This window comes from Giraffa tippelskirchi, chromosome 6 (genome assembly GCF_054371585.1).
Source record: "Giraffa tippelskirchi isolate mGirTip1 chromosome 6, T2T-mGirTip1v1.2.pri, whole genome shotgun sequence".
NCBI lineage: Eukaryota > Metazoa > Chordata > Mammalia > Artiodactyla > Giraffidae > Giraffa > Giraffa tippelskirchi.
Genome location: NC_137280.1, coordinates 32,166,699 through 32,186,464, shown reverse-complemented (window position 1 = coordinate 32,186,464; position 19,766 = coordinate 32,166,699). Strand labels below are relative to the sequence as shown.

At 42.7% G+C, this 19,766-nt stretch overlaps 1 protein-coding gene across 2 annotated transcripts in view; it reads left to right on the top strand.

Annotated features, from left to right (window-relative positions):
- LOC145511662 (uncharacterized) overlaps nt 1–19,766 on the top strand; it is a 703,222-nt gene that overhangs the window by 44,204 nt on the left and 639,252 nt on the right. The window lies entirely within an intron of this gene.

Genomic DNA, 19,766 nt, shown 5'->3' with positions numbered 1-19,766 from the left:
GTAACATTTTTGGCCTTTCACTTAAGAAAAGGTCTGAGTATGGAGCCAATCTAACCAACCAATCAAACAAAAAGCCTCATAGAAGTGACATTTAAAAGTGTTAATCAGTCTAACAGAAAGCAAGGGGCTAGAGTTTGAGAAAGAGTTCTGAATTGAAGTCAGTTTGAATCCTCACTTTGCCAATTTCTCCATCTGTGACCTTATACAAGTTATTATACTAATTGGGTCTCAGTGTTCTCATCTCTTCAAGGGGAATTACTGTGCTACAAAATTTTTATAAAGATTAAAAAAGGTCGTGTATTAAAATGTGTTCAATAGCATAGTAAATGTTTATATAAAGAAAGAAATTCCTCAAATATGTTGAACTGCTAAATGTTAATAAATATACTAAGGAAACATTTTCTTTCCTTATTCTTTAGGCTAGAATACTGGAGTGGGTCATTTTTCCCTTCTCTAGGGGATCTTCCCAACCCAAGGATCGAACCCAGGTATCCCGCATTGCAGGCGGATTCTTTACCAGCTGAGCCATAAGGGAAGCCCAAATGTTAATAAATATGCTAAGGAAAGATTTTTCTCTGGAATATTGTAGAAGGAGAAATGGTAACTAAAATTACAAGTATCTTGTCTTAAAATTTAATTTTTGGAAAACCTTAGTTCTTTTGGTTGGTGGCATGTCTAAGAGGATTTTGCATATTAGTGAAAGTGCTTAAAAAATAATATAACGTGATAGTGTAAATTATCTGTCACGTTGTGCCACAAAAATTCTTCAATATTTAATTAAAAGCTCCGATAACTGAGAATTCAAGAATTGTCAAGAACATTCACTGAGGGTTTAGACTAGTGGTCGGAGGACTTTGGCTGTCAACTCCAAAGCCAAACTTTCTCTCCTGGTTCAGATTACTGGGAAAACTTGGAAGGAATGGCTCCAGCTGCTATAATAGATGCCTAGGGTTTCAGCAGGAAGTGTAGACATTAGTGCCTGTTTTGATGTGCTGTCCTATCTGAGTTCCAGGATAGGTTTTTTTTGGAGAGTCAGTAATAGAAGGAAATGAGAAGCCTGTCACAACTAACAACCCCTAGGAGTCTCTAGGGGTTGTGTCAAGGGTAGCCTTCAATCCTGCAGGGGTTACAGCTATGCCAAGAAAAATGTAAAGTTTTAAAAATATTAAATAAATGAGAACAGTCCTTTCAGTTTCTTATACTATACATAGTGCCAGCTCTGGGCTCAGGGACAAATCCACTGACAAGTGATTAATATCAGGGAGAACCACCCAAATCCAGAGACATGCATAATTCTGCCTCCGTCTGTTCTTGGTTGACAATCACTTGGATAAGACACAGTCACTTGGATAGGATATACCAGCCAGGTCAAGTGTGGCCATGGCAAAAGTTGAGTTCCAGTTTATCCTTGCCACTAGTGTTCTGTCATGTAAGGGATCCTAGTGGGGTGGGAGATTTGTTTTCTAGACAGTGTCTTTGTGAGCTAGGATGACACTTTCTCTCTCTTGACCCTTTAATGCAGTTTGGTCAAGTCACACAAGAAAATATCCAGGCACCTTGCCCCCAGGTCTCCCTCTACCTTCTCTGACCTAAAGTAACCCCAGCACTCAACTAAAACCGGAAACACAGAAACAGAAAAAAATATTACAGCTAGCCAGGTCCATTATGGTGATCCAGTTACCTACTCACACTTCATTTTACGGATGAAAAAGATGAGGACTTGAGAGGTAATGTAGTCATGTAACTGGCTTGTGATCAGAACCAAACTAGAGCCCCAAACTCCTGGCAACCAGGCTAAAGTATTTTCCAGCATTCACAGCTTGAGAAGCAGGATGCTCTAAAGATGTTGAGTTGAGTTGCAGAAAAGAAGGAAAATAGGAGAAGCCTACAAAGATAAAGTCTGAGCAAGAGATATTTGCAGACTGAATGCAATTTTAAAAAAATAAAAAGAATTTAATATGCATGTGCATGATGTGAAAACTAAAGGAATCTGTTAATGTTTTGTTGTTGTCGTTGAGGCACTAAGTTGTGTCCGACTCTTTGTGACCCCATGACCTGCAGCATACCAGGCTTCCCTGCCCTTCACTATCTTCCTGAGTTTGCTCAAACTGTTAATGTTTAAATGATATTAAAAGGAGTAAGCACTGATGGCCTTCCAAGGAGATGAATGAATGAATGAACCAAAGATTTCTTTGTCTTGATATTTCTTGTCCTGATAAGTCTGGTACTCAACTAGGTCAGGTATATAAAAAAGAGACAGGGTTGTGATCCTCATGGGTTTGAATCCATTGGACATCAGACGCATGAACCATTGTAGGGAGCAGCTGAGCTGGACCCAAAGATTCAAGTCTGTCTGCATAGGTCTTCTCTAATGTGAAAGGAAAAAAAAAAAAAAATGGAACTGAAAAGATAATGGAAATTTCACCTTGTGTTTATCAAGAATTGCTGAAGATTTAAGTTATATGAGTTGTTGTTGTTCAGTTGCTCAGTTGTGTCTGACTATTTGCAACCCCTTGGACTGCAGCATGCCAGACTTCCCTGTCCTTCACCATCTCCTGAAGCTTGCTCAAACTCATGTCCATTGAGTTGGTGATGCCATCCAACCATCTTGTCCTCTGTCACCCCTTCTCCTCCTGCCTTCAATCTTTCCCAGCATCAGGGTCTTTTCCAATGAGTCAGTTCTTCCCATCAGGTGGCCAAAGTACTGGAGTTTCAGCTTGAACATCAGTCCTTCCAATGAATATTCAGGACTGATTTCCTTTAGGATGGACAGGTTGGATCTCCTTGCAGTCCCAGAGACTCTCAAGAGTCTCCTCCAACACCACAGTTCAAAAGCATCAATTCTTCAATGCACAGCCTTCTTTATGGTCCAGTTCTCGCATACATACGTGACAATGGGAAAAGCCATAGCTTTGACTACACAGACCTTTGCTGGCAAAGTCATGTCTCTGCTTTTAAATATGCTGTCTAGGTTTGTCATGGCTAACCAAGTTTTCTGAGAATAGCTCTAAATTCCCCAGGATAGGCTGATCAGTGGAAATATCATACATCCTCTGCCTATGAAGTGGATTCAATCAGCCAGCCAACTGGTCAACCATTCTGTTAATGGTCAGTTCAATCCAAATGGTTAACTGGTGGGATATGATGAATATAGCCATTGTGTCTCCTCATCTGTAGGTTCTGGGCAATGCCAACTTCCCCTCCTAGTCCTCTGAGGTTGTGATGTTGATATGTACTGTCTTATGTGGTACATCTATAGAGTGACTATTTTAAATGAAAAGTGGTAAGATTTGGCAGTAATCCAGTTTTGAATAGGGAGCCTACCACTGAACCAGGTAGGCTCCAGACTAGACAAATCATGGAAAAATGTTCTTTAGAATAGTGCCTAAGGTTGCAGGCTTCACGTATAGACTGACTAGCTTAAATCATGGCACCATCCTTTACTGGGTCTTTCAGCTAGTCACTTAACCTGTTGCTGTGCCAGTTTTCTTATCTGTAAAATATAGGAATAATAATTCCCCTCTCCTCAGAACACTGTAAAGATAAAATTAGGGAATATTTACAAAGAGCTTAAAAGAAGGTATAACACAAAATAAATGGTTAATGTTAAGTGCTAATATTATTAATCAATTAATGCTAGTGGTTAATATTAACTATATTATTTAAATGTAGAAAATTATGTTGACATAAGGAAATTACAGATGAACATGCTATACTCTTTAAACATGTATGCTATGATATAGAAACATGATATAAGATAATTAGTGGTAATTGTAACATTACTAGAAGCAGTGATTGAAGAAATATTTTCTGGCTGTCTTTTGGGTTATTCAGTCTCCTTAGGACACCAGGTAACAATTAGCTGGAAACTTGGCATCATCTGGCTTTTTCCTTGAGGTTTAAGCAGAAGGTAGTTGACTCACTGGTTCAGTGGGCACAACAGTACAGTGGCAGATACCATGGAGCCTCTGCTATAAGCTCAGAGATGGAAGAAACACAGATCAAATATGGTTCCTGTCACCAAGGTCTATATAGAATAATGAGGGAAAGAACGCTTACACCACTGGCTATAATCCAAAGAGTAAGAGCCATACTATTTTCTCGGAGAAACCCACATTTGGTTCTTTTAACTACACCATCCGCCCCCATGTTTATCCTCCCTTCTCTTTCTCCACCTAGTTTAGGAATCCTTATTGTACATTGACAAACCTCATGTTCCTATCTTTTGTAGCCTTTGTCATCATTGTGATTTAAAAATATATATTTTTACAATTTAAAGTTTAAAGTTGTCCCATCCCACTTGACAATAACTTACCAAAAGCCGAGACCATATCTTCCCTTCTTGCTGCTAAGTCTTCAGTCCTTAGCACAAGGCCAAGTGCAAAAGTACTTTATAATTTTCACTGAGAGAATAAAAGTGGAGGGTCCTGAATAGTAGGACTGGGGAAAGGTCCACAGGGGAGGAACTGGGTCTGAAGGTAGCACAGAGAGATACTGTGGAGGAAACACAATTCAAACCTTTAAAACCAACTGCCTGTTCCCAAATAACTGTCGGACTTGTTCCTACCACATGGGCCCTTGTTTACTTGAATTGTGTAATCATTTTGACATTTTGGAGAAAAATTTACTAGACAAAATAAGCCGACTGCTCCAACTGGGTCAGGCGTTTGAGTTTAACTGCTGTTTCCTCCAGTCAGGAGCTCTGCACATGTAACTACACTCACCTGAGCATCAGCGTCCACATCTACATGAAGAAGCACCATCCATCCCCACTGAGCTGTTGTGGGGACTGAGCTGGTACATGAGGGAGAATCCTGTTGTCAACTGCAAGCACAGATGAGCCCTGCTTATTAGTATTATTGTCCATAACTGTATTTGCAAAAGTAATAACCACAATGAAGCAAACAGCTCTTAACAACTGCCTGTCATCAAAGGAGGTCCCGTAGAAGTCCCAGCAAGTGGCAAGTTGATGTGCTTTACAAATCCAGGTTCTCAGAGAACCTGGGAAGCAGCTCCTCGGCAAGACAGGAGCATGCCAGCTTTCTGTCCCTCTGAATCTGGGCCAGGTCTGATGCCTGAATTTCGTGGATGATAATAAAAGCATTGACATTAAGTATGTTGCCAGGAATCAACAACCTATTCAGGGTAAGATACTATGGCACAGCAGTCCCCAAACAATATGTGTTTTTAAAAATATGCTTAAAACTCCAAGTGCTTTGTGTGGCTGCTTTGCAAAATCACTAGAGCTGAAGTATTTGTATTTTAATGTTTATCCCCAAACTGACCTGCTGTTTTCAAATTGCCCAGGAAACGAAATGTCGAAAATGGAAGGAAACCAGCACAAGCTACATTTAGAAATGCAGTGTTAGTGAGGCAAGCTGCGGGGTTCTGATACCTTAACAGCACCATAAAATGCTCATAATTAAATAACTGTTTTTCTTAACATAGCTGTTCCTATTTTTTTCCCCCAGCCACTTATGTAAAAGCATTTAATGTTCATTCTTTCATTACCAACCAGAGACTCTTGTAAAGAGGTAACTGGTCCCAGAAATTGTTAAAAATGTTTTAATAATGGTGTCCTTTACAAAGGGGAAAATGTATTAGAAAACAAAGTCAGCCTCTAGATACTTCCTGTGGTTATTCTTATTGGCAGTTGGCCCACAAATGATTTCTATGGAAGAATATTGTGCCATGGAGCTACTACATGAACAAAACTGCTAAAAGCAATAACAGAATGCATGCGGATTATCAGTGTCCCAGACACAATGACAAAACGAGGCTGCCAGCGGCTGAAACAAGAGTGACAGGTTTGCTGGGGAAGCATAAGGTGAAGCAGCTAGGCTTCCAAATTCAGATGGTCCGTGACTTACAATGGTTTGACTTGTGAGTTTTCAACTTTGTGATGGTGTGAAAGGGATATGCATTCAGTAGAAGCCATACTTTGGGTTTGGAATTTGATTTTTTTCCCCCAGGCTAGTGATAATGCAGCATGGTACCCTCTTGTGATGCTGGGCAGCATCAAGATCATGAGGGTAGATAACCATTCTCTGTCCATACAACCATTTGGTATTTTGCTTTCAGTAGAGTTTTCAATAACTTAGATGGGACGGTCAACATTTATCATAAAATGGGTTTAGTGTTAGATTATTTTGTCCAACTGTAAGCTAATACAAGTGTTTTGAGCACATCTAAGATAGTTGAGGCTAAGTTGTGATGTTTGGTTACACTTTTGACTTAGGGCACTTTCAACTTGAGGTGGGTTTATCTGGATGTAACCCCATCGTAAGTTGAGGAAGATCTGTAATTAAATGGGAAGAATAAAGGAAGTGGGACCAAAACCAAGCTAGGATTTATAGTCCTCCTACCATGTACCAGCATAATTCTTACAGTATTTTGAAAGCCTCACATCAACTGTGTGAGATGAATATGCAGCTGACACTGAAGTAGCTTAAGTAACCATCTCAAGATTGCACAGTTAAGAGTTGGCGGAGCTGGGATCATGTCTTCTATCTGTGTGACTTAATCCCATTTATTCTCTGTTATTCAGTGAATAATATTGAGAGAGCAAGTTAAGCTATTAAGGCTTGAATGAAATGGGGAAATGTTCTGAGGTAAGTGGAAAGTGCTGTACACTGTTACTTTTCCAAGTATGGTCCTGTGTCACTTGACTCAGAATCACCTAAAGACTTGTTAAAAATGAAAAATCCCAGGTCTTTCTACTTTAGACTATGGAGTTAGAATCCCTAGGTGTGGGGCTCAAGGATATAAGGATATTCATTTTCCCCCAAGAATATAAAGTGGTTCTCATGCCTATCTGGGAACCAACCATAACCACCAAAATGCCTTAAGTTGTTCCCTGTGCTTACCTTAATGGGGGTGTTCTCAAAGAAGATATCTCCCATGGCACTGTTTTTTAGTGAAACACATTTGGAGAAACTGGTTTATACTTAATGCAATTACAGACTCCTCTGACTCATCTACTGTGTGAAAGGAAGTCCTAGAAATCTGAATTTGAGGTTACTGTAGATTTCTGTGGTATGATGGACATCTATAAACGTCATTCTGTGTTTATGTTCCTGTACCCAAATGGAAGATCTGTTTTCAGCTCAAAATCTAACCAGCTAGTAATTTTTCCCACAAGAATGATATATTTATTAGTTGTCTATTGCCGTGTAACAAATGACAACTCAATGACTTATAACAAAAATCATATGAATATGAAAGACACTATGAGGAATGAAAAAACCAACCTGAGAAGATTATGTGTGATTTAAATCATCCAACATTTTTGAAATAACAGAATTATAGAAATGGAAAACAGATTAATAGTTGCCAGTGGTTATGGATGGTGTGCAGGATAGATGTGACTCTAAAGTGGTGGCACAAGGTATATCTTCATGGTGATAGAGCAGTTCTACATCTTGATTGCCATGGTGGTTATACCACATATACAGTGGCTAAGATGACATAGAACTCTACTCTAAATGGTACCTGTTTTTGTTTTTGATACGGTGCTAAAGTTATGTAAGATGTAACTATTGGGGTGAAGTGTACAGGAGGCCTCTCTGTGTCATTCCTGAAATTTCCTGTTAATATATAATTATTTTAAAACAAAAAGTTTAAAAAAAAAAAATTTAAAAACCCACAAAAGTGAAAGTAATGAAAGTCACTCCGTTGTGTGTGACTCTTTGTGACCCCATGGACTGTAGCCCTCCAGGCTCCTCTGTCCATGGAATTCTTCAGGCAAGAATATTGGAATGGGTAGCTATTGCCTTCTCCAGGGGATCTTCTCAACCCAGGGCTCAAACTGGGGCTCCTGCATTGCGGGCAGATTCTTTGCCATCCGAGCCACTAGGAAAACCCATAAACAGTGATTACTTCTTAGTCCTCATTGATCAGGAATAGAATGGTGGGTGTGTCTGCCTCAGGGCCTATTGTGAGTTTTCAGGGAAGTGGAGGACAGGAGCTGAGGAATCATCTGAAGGCTGGATTGGGGGATAATCCGCTTCTAAGCTCATTCATGTGGTTCTTGGCAGGATTCAGTGCCTCAGGGGCTATTGGATTGAGGAACTCAGCTTCTCACTGGTTGTCAGCTGAAATTCCCCATCTGTTCCTTAGCACTTGGACCTTTCCATAAATCAGCTCACAACATGGCAGCTGGGTTTTCTTAAAGCAAGTGAGAGAGAGTGGATGAGTACCTGGGTGGTAGCCACAGTCCTTTTAGAAACTAAATTTTATAGAATCTAAACTCATATTCTCTTCCTTAGGAGTGAGTCAGACAGCCCAGCCAACACTCTGAGGCAGGGTGTTACACAAGGCAGGGTGTCACACAAGTTCATGTAGGAAGTTACATGAACTTCTGGGGCTGGGGATCATGGGGACCCATCCTAGATGTTGTCTACCGCAAGGGCATTTTAAAATATCCTTCTTTTTGACACAATATGGGGGAAATGATAGGCAGAATATGCACAGTGATCATATTAGAGGAAGAATGACATAGCTCGAGCATGAGTAGTCATTCTGAGGTTTATAACTGAGGCAGCCAACTGGTATTTTTCAGTCTATTTAAAGAAGCAAGCCTCCACAGCAATCACAATGTCAAAGACTATACTGGGAGGGACGTCAGTAAACTCATACACAAATTCATAAGCAAATGTCAAAGATTTCTCACGAACAGTGGTAAAGGCCCTTGATATGAAAAGTAAACATTATGGATATTTATTTCAAGATATGCCTGATGATGTCTTTGTAGGTTGAGATGGCCAAAACCAGGGCGAGGATAACCGACAAGAAGTGTATCCCCATGCTTAATTGGCAAAGATTGTTCTCATGGGGACTGGTCTCTTCAATAGGGGGCAGGCCAGTTGTCTCCTTCAGACAGGTGAGAGACTTCTAAAGCCTTACAGTCTTTCTTCTTCTCTAGGTCCCACTGAGACATAAACATACCATTTGGTGTGGCCAGAGTTGAACTTGGACTGAGAATTGGAATAGGGCTGTCCTGCGCCTGTTAGGCTAGGTGGGCCCCTGGTAGTTATGTGCTGTATACATGAGCTGCTGATGGAGTATTTGTGCTGGTCCCCAGACTTTCCCTGTATCAACTCCATGGAAAAGGCTTTGTCCAACTCTTTACCCCAAGATGCTTGATCAATAGTGTGACAGCCTCACCTAACTGTTAGCTATTATAAATGAACTCTGAACAGCCTTCTCTGGAGTATTGCGCATTGAGGAACAACTTGCAGGTTTTCTCCAGAATTTTTTCTAATGTTGCCAGAAGTATTGGATCTACTATAGTGATCTCCGTGGCACTCTGGAGCAGGTTTTCTCTTCAGTCAGTAGGTGCTGAATGCAGTGGTAGAAGGGATTTGCTGACAAAGGGAGCCAGAGGCATGATAATGATAACAAATGTATGTTTGAGTGTGTGTGTGTGTGTGTGTGTGTGACATGCATGCCCCATGTCAGCCACTGTCCACCATCCTGGTGGCAATAGTTGGGAAATAACTGGACACTTTGTGGTTATAAACTTCCAGCTGTGCCTGGAAATGCCATGTGAGAACTGGCCCCTGCTAATCCCTCCAACCACACGAAATACCCCTTTCAGCTTCACCCTTGCATGTTAAGCTCCAGCCACACTGCTCTGGGTTTAGTTCCTCAGACATGCCAAGGTTTTTTCTAGCCTGTGGGCATTTCTAAATGATGTTCCATTGTGTGTTTCCTTCATAGTTGTCTTTCAGAGCAAAAGTTGTTTTTCATCTTTATTCTTAAAAATCATAATTACTGCTTATAGACCTGTTACATTAAAATCACACTTTAAATTGCATTTTTGGAGCTACTGAAATGCAAATTTAAAATGTAATTTTGGGTCCCAAACGCACATATCACTGCAGCTCTCTGGCGTAGTGTCCCTCATAGTTTTTAATCACAACTTACAATTTTTTCACTTGAGTGCTTACATTTGAGGGAGGTGGTTTCTTCCCTTACAGGCTGTGAATTCTGCAATGGTAGGATCATGACCCTCTTGTTTGTCATTATATTTTGGTGTATGTTAGACATTCAGTGAATAAGCTTAATATATTCTTGAGAATCTCACAAACAGTTTCCATTCTTTTAACACACAGAGGCTAGGAGTCTGGGCCAGGTAGATAGCTGACCACTGAGTTGTCTTTGCTAGTGTGGATAGGCAATGAGATAGCTAGAAGGTATAAAACCGGATTAGAGAGAGACAGGGAATCCTGTGAAGGAGGAGGCTGGACATACATTGTCTGGTGTTTCCTGAGCTAGATGCAGAGTGTCAGCCTTACCTTCCCATGATGGCAGACATGATGGTGATGGATGTATGTAAAGGCCTGGCCAGACAAAAAGGAAATGACAATTTAGTTAAATCAGACTGTTCCCAAGCAATAGAAACTTATTTTGTATCAAACTGTGTTGAGCCAGAGGTGCCGAGATTAGCAGAGGTTATTTTCAGAGTGACAGCTATGAATTGTGTTTATCACTCCATTAACAACAACAGGCACACCTTCGAGATACTGTGCATCCTCTTCCAGACCCCTGCAATGAAGCCAACATCACAATACAGTGAGTCACGTGAATGTTTTTGGCTTCCCAGTGCATATAAAAGTTACATTTACACTCTGCTGTAGTCGGTGAAGTCTGCAGTATGTCTAAAAACAATCTACATACCTTAATTAAAAATGCTGTATTGCTAAAAAAAAAAAAAATGCTAACCATCATCTGCCAACACTGGGTTGCCACAAATCTTTAATCTGTAAAAAACTCAGTATCTGTGAAGGGCAGTAAAGTGAAGGGCAATAAAACGAGGTATGCCTTTATCATGATCAAAGCGCCAAAACCGGAACGTACGACAAAAGCTTGAGGGCCTAAATAGTTAACTGCACTATTTTGTTTCCAGAACCTCAAGTGTTAGAAACACCTATTACTGAGATCCATTTGTCTCAGCTGCTTAACACTGCCACTGGTAAAGACAGTTGTGTATTTTGGAGAAGAAAAGAGAATCAGTTTCTTCAGAGGCCCTTCCTCCCGCTGTCTCTGTAAATGTCTCTGGAGGCTCGAAAGAGCACAATACTTAAGTGGAAATTTCACACTGGCAGAGGCAGCTGGCGCTCACAGTGTCTTTGTTTCTGCCTTTCTTTCCGACATTAGTATTAAATGACATTTCCCAGACCCTTCTCGTTTAGGTGGAGCCACGTGCCCTAGCGTGGGCAGTAGGGAGGCATGCCGTTTCCTGCACCGGCCCATAAAACCTTCCATGCATGATCCTCCGCCTGTGATGTGAATAGGAAACAAACTGTTATTGTGCTAAGCCTCGGAGATTGGGGGATATTTGTGACAGCAGTTAGCCTTCCCTGACTAATACAGCCATTGTTCCACGAGACAGGGTCTAAAATCAAACATTTCCCAAAGTATCCGATGGTTCCAAGGTCACGCTTCATTGCCTTGAATATGGGAACACACGGCAGGATGCCCCCAGCTTCTGTCTGCAAACAGAAAACAGTTTAACATAAGTGGGCGAAATGAGTCAGTTCACAGTTGAACACTGTCAGGTAACCCGTGGTTTCATTTGCACATGTGTGTATATCTGTACTCACGTGATGCCAAAATACTGGTGTGATTAAAATGTAGGCATTTCACACCATTTGGTTACAGGCTGGTCAGTCATAATATTTAGTGTGAGAGACATTTTTCTTCTCAAAATGCCCTTTCAGTGTTTCATACCCTTGCTTGTATGAAAAATACAAAGTCGTCTTGAACCTAAGATGCAGGGGTAGTAAAAACACTGGTAATAAACAAGCCTCTTATTTCAGTGTAAAAGGACCAGTGTTAAGCTAACTGGAAATATAGACACTGAAGGCACTGGAGGCAAGTCTTGGCTCATTTTGTACAGGAGTAAAGGGCAGCATTCGAACAACTAAGATCATGGCATCCAGTCTCATCACTTCATGGCAAATAGATGGGAAAACAATGGAAACAGAGAGAGACTTTACATTCTTGGGCTCCAAAATCACTACGGATGGTGACTGCAGCCATGAAATTAAAGGACCCTTGCTCCTTGGATGAAAAGCTATGACAAACCTAGACAGAGTATTAAAAAGCAGAGACATCACTTTGCCGACAAAGGTCCGTCTAGTCAGACCTATGGTTTTCCCAGTAGTCATGTATGGATGTGAGAGTTGGACCATAAAGAAGGCTGAGCACTGAAGAATTGATGCTTTTGAACTGTGGTGTTGGAGAAGACTGTTGAGAGTCCCTTGGACAACAAGGAGATCAAACCAGTCAATCCTAAAGGAAATCAACCCTAAATATTCATTGGAAGGACTGATGCTGAAGCTGAAGCCCCAATACTTTGGCTATCTGATGTGAAGAGCTACCTTATTGGAAAAGACCCTGATGCTGGGAAAGACTAAAGGGAGGAAAAGAAGGGGATGACAGAGGACAAGATGGTTGGATGGCAGCACTGATTCAATGGACATGGGTTTGAGCAAACTCCAGGAGATAGTGAAGGACAGGGAAGCCTGGCGTCTGCAGTCCATGGGGTCTTAAAGATTCGGACACGACTGAGCAACTGAACAACAACAAAGGGCAACTGTGTGCTTACCAGGTTGCTCCGTGGTAAAGAATCAGCCTGCCAGTGCAGGAAACGCTAGTTCCATCCCCGGGTGAGGAAGATCCCCTGGAGAAGGAAATGGCAACCCACTCGAGTATTCTTGCCTGGAAAATCCCAAGGACAGAGGAGCCTGGCGGGCTGCAGTCCAGGGGTTCACAAATAGTCAGACATGACTGAGCGACTGAGCACCCATCCTAGGTCAGGTTCCCTGGAGACTGAGTCTGAGCTGGTGGGTCTTGTGTAAGTGGGTTATTGGGGCTGTTCTCTTAAAGAAACCATAAGAAAGGAGAGAATTAAGATAAAGCAGAGAAAGAAGCTAGCAAAGATATGATTCCAGGGGACGTTCAGTCCCATCTGATCTCATAGAGAGCCCTGAAGCACGAGTGATACCACAGAGTTATTTCACCTCGAGGAACCAGTCATTTACTGTGGGCCATCACCCAGGGTGAGGTGTGTAACTTCTCAGACATTCCCATGCAAGGTGGCTCCCACTGACCAAGGTCAGTTCTCCAAAGAAGGATATGGCCAGGTATCATCATTAGCCATCCTTCACAGGTTTCAGGAGAAGAGTACACTGCCCTTGTGAAGGGACTGTGAATGGAACCCCCATCATCTTCACCAGTTCCCCACTTGGCATTGCTTAGATCCACTTGATTCTCACCTTACATTTATGCCACTCATGCAGAGCTCCGCTAGGAGTCTCACTGATCATAGTCGCTAATAGTCCAAGATCATAATCAGTACACATCATCTCTACTCCACTGCCCTTCAAGAGTCTCCTCCCTCTCACCCAGCATCTCTGCTGGTCAAGATAACGCCTGGTAGGGTGACCTCAATCTACGTCCTACAATCTGGTAGGGTTCTAAGCCCCGGGTTCCTAGCCCTCATCTGGCTATGGTTGCTGTCTTTGCCTGCCATGCTGTGCTCAGCTGAGTCGTGTCCGACTCTGTGACCCCATGGAATGTAGCCCACCAGGCTCCTCTGTCCGTGGGATTTTTCAGGCAAGAATACTGGAGTGGGTTGCCATGCCCTCTTCTAGGGGATCTTCCTGACCCAGGGATCAAACCCACGTCTCCTGTGTCTCCTGCACTGCGGGCGGATTCTTTACCGTTGAGCCACAGGGGAAGCCCTGATGTCCTTGCCTATTTACAACTAAAACTGAGCACCAGGAGGTGCCCAGTTTATCCTCTGAGTTATAGATGTATTATGAACTGCTCTTATGTAGCTGTACCTCTATCTCTTCGTGATAATCAGGGTCAGCTGCCTCTGTCCACATACATTTCTGTTGGTCCACTGGTACAAGGAGCCCAAAGTGACCAGAAACAATAATTTTAAGTTTAGTGAAATTCTTAATGTTTCTCTAATGGAAAACATTCCCCCTCTGGGAACCAGGACCCTCTATAACCACATGAACTGAAGTTACATGGATAAGAATCACAAACTCCTAGCTAGGTCACTGGAAATATGGAGAAGATGACTGTTCATGCTGTATTCTGCGGTTCCTGGACCCATGTGTATTCTACTGCTTGGACGGACACAAAGCACTGTAGCTCTTTCTGCTCTTGCCCTGGGATTTGATATTGTTTTTAATCACTGTCTTGGATGAGAGGTTTCTGCCAACTGCTAAAATATCCATTCTGATTATACATTTGAGAACCAGGTGAATAGTACTATGTGGTTCCATGTTTCCAGTGGACACATTGTGAAATTGTTCTGTACAGGAATTCACTTCTTCTTGCCTCCTTGGGAAACCCTGCACTGTGTGTGTGTGTGTGTGTGTGTGTGTGTGTGTGTGTGTGTGTGTGTGTGTGTGTGTGTGTGTGTGTGTGTGTGTGTGTGTGTGTGTGTGTCTTCAGTCATGTCTTGGGAAACCCTGCACTGTGTGTGTGTGTGTGTGTGTGTGTGTGTGTGTGTGTGTCTTCAGTCATGTCCAGCTCTTTGTGACCCCATGGAGTGTAGCCAGTCGGGCTCCTGTGTCCATGGAATTCTCCAGGCAAGAATACTGGAGTCGCTCGCCATTCCCTTCTCCAGGGCATCTTCCTGACCCAGGGATGGAGCCCAGGTCTCCCACAAAGCAGGTAGGTTTTTTACCATCTCAGCCGCCAGGGAAGCCCTCTGCCCTGTTACACGGACATAGATAGTGCTTTGGGTCTCCAGGTGTCACTATAAAATTGAACCCAGCATCCAACAACCCACAAAGTACTTGGGTATTTTTCTTTCTGCAGTATATTGTTACTCAAGGAAATAACTCTAGGTCACATTGGTGAAGGACTGTGTTTTCTTGCTGTGGTGTCCTAGAGTCCTTCTTCTCCTTTAGTTGTTAGAGTCTACGTTTGAGAACTATCTCCACTTCGGAAACTGGGCAAAGGATTGTGGTTTTTCTCTAGGGCAGCTGACCTCAGCCTTGTGCTTATCCATTCTTGACTTATTTTGATTATATAAGCAGTATCCTTGCTGGTTTTCTGTCTGTCTTTCCCTTAACAACACATGTTCTTTTAGCCGTATCTCTAGATCCCTGTGTTCCAGAACCTCCTTTCTGGCAGCAGCTCCAGCCTGTGTACTGGTTAAAGCAGTTATGCCCACCTTCCTTCTGATGGTTCAGCGCTGCCACCTGACCTCTCTCATTTGGACTGTTACCATCCCCATTGCTACCAAGGAGCCCAGCCCTCTACCAGCATGTCCTGCTGTCAGTCCTGTTCGCCAGAGAACAGACACTAATGAGCTTCTCAGCAATGCTGCTCTCCCCCTCACCAGAGCCTTGGATAAAACAAATCATTCTCTGAGCCCTCCAGAGGAACATAGTTGTCTGACGGATTCCTGGTCATATAGTGTACATACATTCTTGAATGCTCACTTCTTTGAGCTTTTTGGTCCTTTCTTTTATAGTTTGCCACTGAAATCCAGGTATCTTTTCTGCATTTAACATAAACATTACTTTTCCCCAAGCTTCTGAGGGCCATCCCTGCAGTGTATCAAGTAAAGTGCCCAGGCTCTTACCAAGATGTTAGGTCCTGTATCAGGAGAGGTGTCCCTCCATTGATAACAATTATCAGCTGTGTATTTCACCTCCCTTGACAACACCCTCAAGATTCTCTCCTAGGCTTATGCTCAGTGATAGGGTCTAACTTTTTCCCTGTCAGTGCACTGACTTTGGTTTAGGACACTGTGTTTAGGCTGGTATTCAATCTCCTCTGAAGTTTTCTAACTCTTGAAATTAGGTTCTGAGCTCAGTTTTTAGCACAGTCAGCCCTCCAGCAACAGAAGGTAGGGGTCTTTTTGAACATCACCAAAGAGGCTTTCTGATATTCACACCTAGCTTCAAGTAGATGATTAACTAAATCTGCGTTTTCTCTCTTCACAATGCAGCTACCCAGTTCTATAGTCCTTATGAAAACCACTTCCTCAATACCTCTAAGAGGCCAGGGACATTACCCATAAGCCTGTGTGCACCCTTGTACCTGTATCACAGCCCATTTATTCAAGGTGAAAAATACTAGTACACAGCTGCACATGCCAGGGACTCTCAATTATCTGTCTCTGAGAATGAGGCTTTCATTACCATCCAGAGCTGAAAATGGGATTTTTGTGTAATTAATTGATTAAGGAAGTGCTCTCGGGAGACACCTACGATGGCGTGAGGGTGCAGGATATAACAAAGGACGAAGCCAAGCAAAGATGAGGATTGAGATACAATCAAGTCTAATCTTGTTCCCACAGGGAACTACACTGACTGAATGACAACTCAGAATTGCTCCACTTTGAGGCCAAGGGGACTAGACTTTTGTATCCTTGAATCATTCTGTCACTGGCCATCTACCGCTCCCAAGGAGGGGTTATGTAACCTCCTAGACATCAGGTGAGGCATCTCTTGTCAGCTGAGGACAGTTTTCTAGAAAACAGTGTGCCCCCAGAGGCTGACACTGGAAGAAGCTGGAGGATGGGTACACCAGCCTTGTAAAGGGATCTGGGCAAGGTGCCAACAAATCTGTTGTAGTGAAGGAGGTCGCTGCATGCTGAATGGTCAAAGAAGCTGCCATAATAATGGAGAGGCTCAAACTCTGTGACTGAGGACACAGTGTTATGACCACGATTGTTGATGTGCCAATTAGTTTGGTGATACATTAATTAATTCACCCATTCACTTGTGCATTTATTCAGCAAATCCACATTGCGTGCCTGTTGTGGCAGACACTGCCCCTCTCGGCACTGGATATACAGCAGGGAAATAGAAGATGTGGTCCCTGACTTTCTTAAGGCACTCTTAGCCTGGTGAAATGGCACCCCACTCTAGTACTCTTGCCTGGAGAGTCCCATGGACAGAGGAGCCTGGTAGGCTGCAGTCCATGGGGTCGCTAAGAGTCGGACACGACTGAGTGACTTCACTTTCACTTTTCACTTTCATGCACTGGAGAAGGAAATGACAACCCACTCCAGTGTTCTTGCCTGGAGAGTCCCAGGGACAGAGGAGCCTGGTGGGCTGCCATCTATGGGGTCGCACAGAGTTGGACACAACTGAAGTGACTTAGCAGCAGCAGCAGCCTAGTGACAGACATCACTGCACCACCATATCAATGGAGTTGCACTGTGTGTGCATTAACCAACACAAGTCAAACTGTATACGCTCAGAACAAAAAAGATTTAATGCTGTAGATGGTGTGGGCTGTTTTGCCCAATATCAACTCACTGAATGCATTCCCTGAATTCAGTAGGAGACAGCAGATATGACATGGCTGTTTTCTCAATCACAACTTAGCCCAGATAGAAGTTAACCTGCTATGTTGAATATTATTCAATTTAGCCTAAATAGAACTTAACCTGTTATGTTGAATATTATTCTACTGAAACTCATTAAAATGGATTTCAGTTTAATTTTTAAGGTCAGCACATTCCAACTACTGTTTCTAAAACATGAGAACACAGCTTATGAGTGAAGGGATCCAAATTTCTGGAATCTTCCGAGTAGGTCTGTTACATGTAACTGGATGTAAAACTTAAGCTGGATCTAGGTGTCTATGATCTAGACCAGTAATCCTCAACCTTTTTGGCAGTGACTGATTTCACAGAAGGCAGTTTTTCCATGGATTGGGGGTAGGGGGAGTGGTTTCAGGATGATTCAAGTGCATTACATTTATCATGCACTTTATTTCTAATCTAGTGCCGCTGCTGATTTGACAGGAGGTACTGGTCTGCGGGCTGGAGGTGGGGGAATCCCTGATCTAGTCTACCAAATTCTCATAGGTGCCAGCCAGGCCCATTGATGAGCATTTTTCTTTAACTGCAGCCTGTGTGGAGCTATTTGAGTCCTGGAATGGGCAGACTTTGGGTGGGGAGAATGCTAGTTTCTTTAAGAGTCCACATACAAATAAGTTCTCTTAGTTTTGTCCAAGCCCAGACTGATTTGCTGATTCCAGGTCCTTGGCCTCTGCTTTCCGCTGGAGGGAGGGAGCGCAGAATTTGTATCGATTAGTTAAAGGCAAATCGGAGTCAGCTGATGTGCCACAGTGGCAGTATTGAGTTGTTGAGTTGAATTTGTGGCTTGCCTTGAAATGAAAGCTTTTTATTGGATTATTGTGAGGATGGGTAATGAAAGCAAGTAGTCATCGAAGTTATTGATGGCTTTGTGTTTGGAATCAGTGACTAGAGTACACATGGCTAGTTGATTTGCTAGATTAAGACATAAAGGATGAATGTTAATTGGTGAAGTGGTTGTGAATAGATCATCATAATGCATTCTTTCCTTGACGATTGGAGAAAATTTCAGTCCTTGAAAAGGAATTTAGAAAAATCAATATTCTGTTTGAAGCTTATTTTTACAAAAAAAAAACCAATCTATCAGGGTCAGAGAAACTATGGAGTTACATGACATCTACTGACGGTGGGGAGTATCACAATTCAGTCTGTGCTGAGAGACTTTCTCTCCCACCCATAAGTATTTGTAACAAATATCTGTTTGTGGAAATATTGTGGCTCTGGCCCATGTAACTAGAAACCCAGTGCTGAAGTTCCTTCCTTAGTCAGCTTTTACTCTTGCTGGGGATTGGATGGGAAGTTGTCGGGCCCAGGAGCTAGTTTTCGATTTAACTTCTTTCAGATTGAAGGATGATCCTAGCAGCCTGCTTCTAGCCCTGCCAGAGAGCAGCCTGCAAGAGATTTGTGGGCTGCATTGTACACAAGAGCAAAACACATCACTGTCTTTCTACCAGAAGGGTGCTGCGCGCTCTCACAAAACAACCATCTAGTGTTACTTCGAGAAAGCCCTTGACTCTGTATCTAGGCAGAGAAAATTAGATTCTTAACATAGGGAAGGAATTACCATTCTTGCTCTATTGGTTATCTATTGCCACAGTAATACTGCATTAAAAACAGCTACAAACCTTAGCAACATGTATTAATGAACATTTCGTTCTGTTTATGCATCTACGAGTTAGTCAAGTGGTGATGCTAATTGGGTCAAGCTAGACTGAGCTCAGCTGGGCTCACTCATGTGTCCGTGGTCAGCTGGCAGGGTATCCAGGGCTAATAGCCTGGGCTTTGCTCCACGTGGTCGCTCATCCTCCAGCAAATGAATCCAGGGTTGTTTGCCAGGCAAGGTCTAAGAGACCAGAGGAAAGCTGTCACAGCCTGTTGAGGCTTGGAACTGCCAGGGCTTTGTTGTTGTTCAGCCACTCAGTCATATCTGACTCTTTGCGACCCCATGGACTGCAGCATGCCAGGCTTCCTTGTCCTTCACCATCTCCTGGAGCTTGCTCAAACTCATGTCCATTGAGTTGTTGATGCCATCCAACCATCTCGACCTCTGTCATCCCCTTCTTCTCCTGCCTTCAATCTTTCCCAGTATCATGGTCTTTCCCAGGGAGTCGGCTCTTTGCATCATATAGCCAAAATATTGGAGCTTCGCTTCAGCATCAGTCCTTCCAATGAATATTCAGGGTTGATTTCCTTTAGAATGAACTGGTTTGATCTCCTTACAGTCCAAAGGACTCTCTAGACTCTAAAAAAATTTATTTATTTTTGGCTGTGCTGGGTCTTACTTGCTGCGTAGGCTTTTCTCTAGTTGTGATACAAGGGATTCTCATTGCAGTGGCTTCTCATGTTGCAGAACTAGGACTCTAGGGTGCATGGGCTTCAGTAGTTAAGGCTCCTG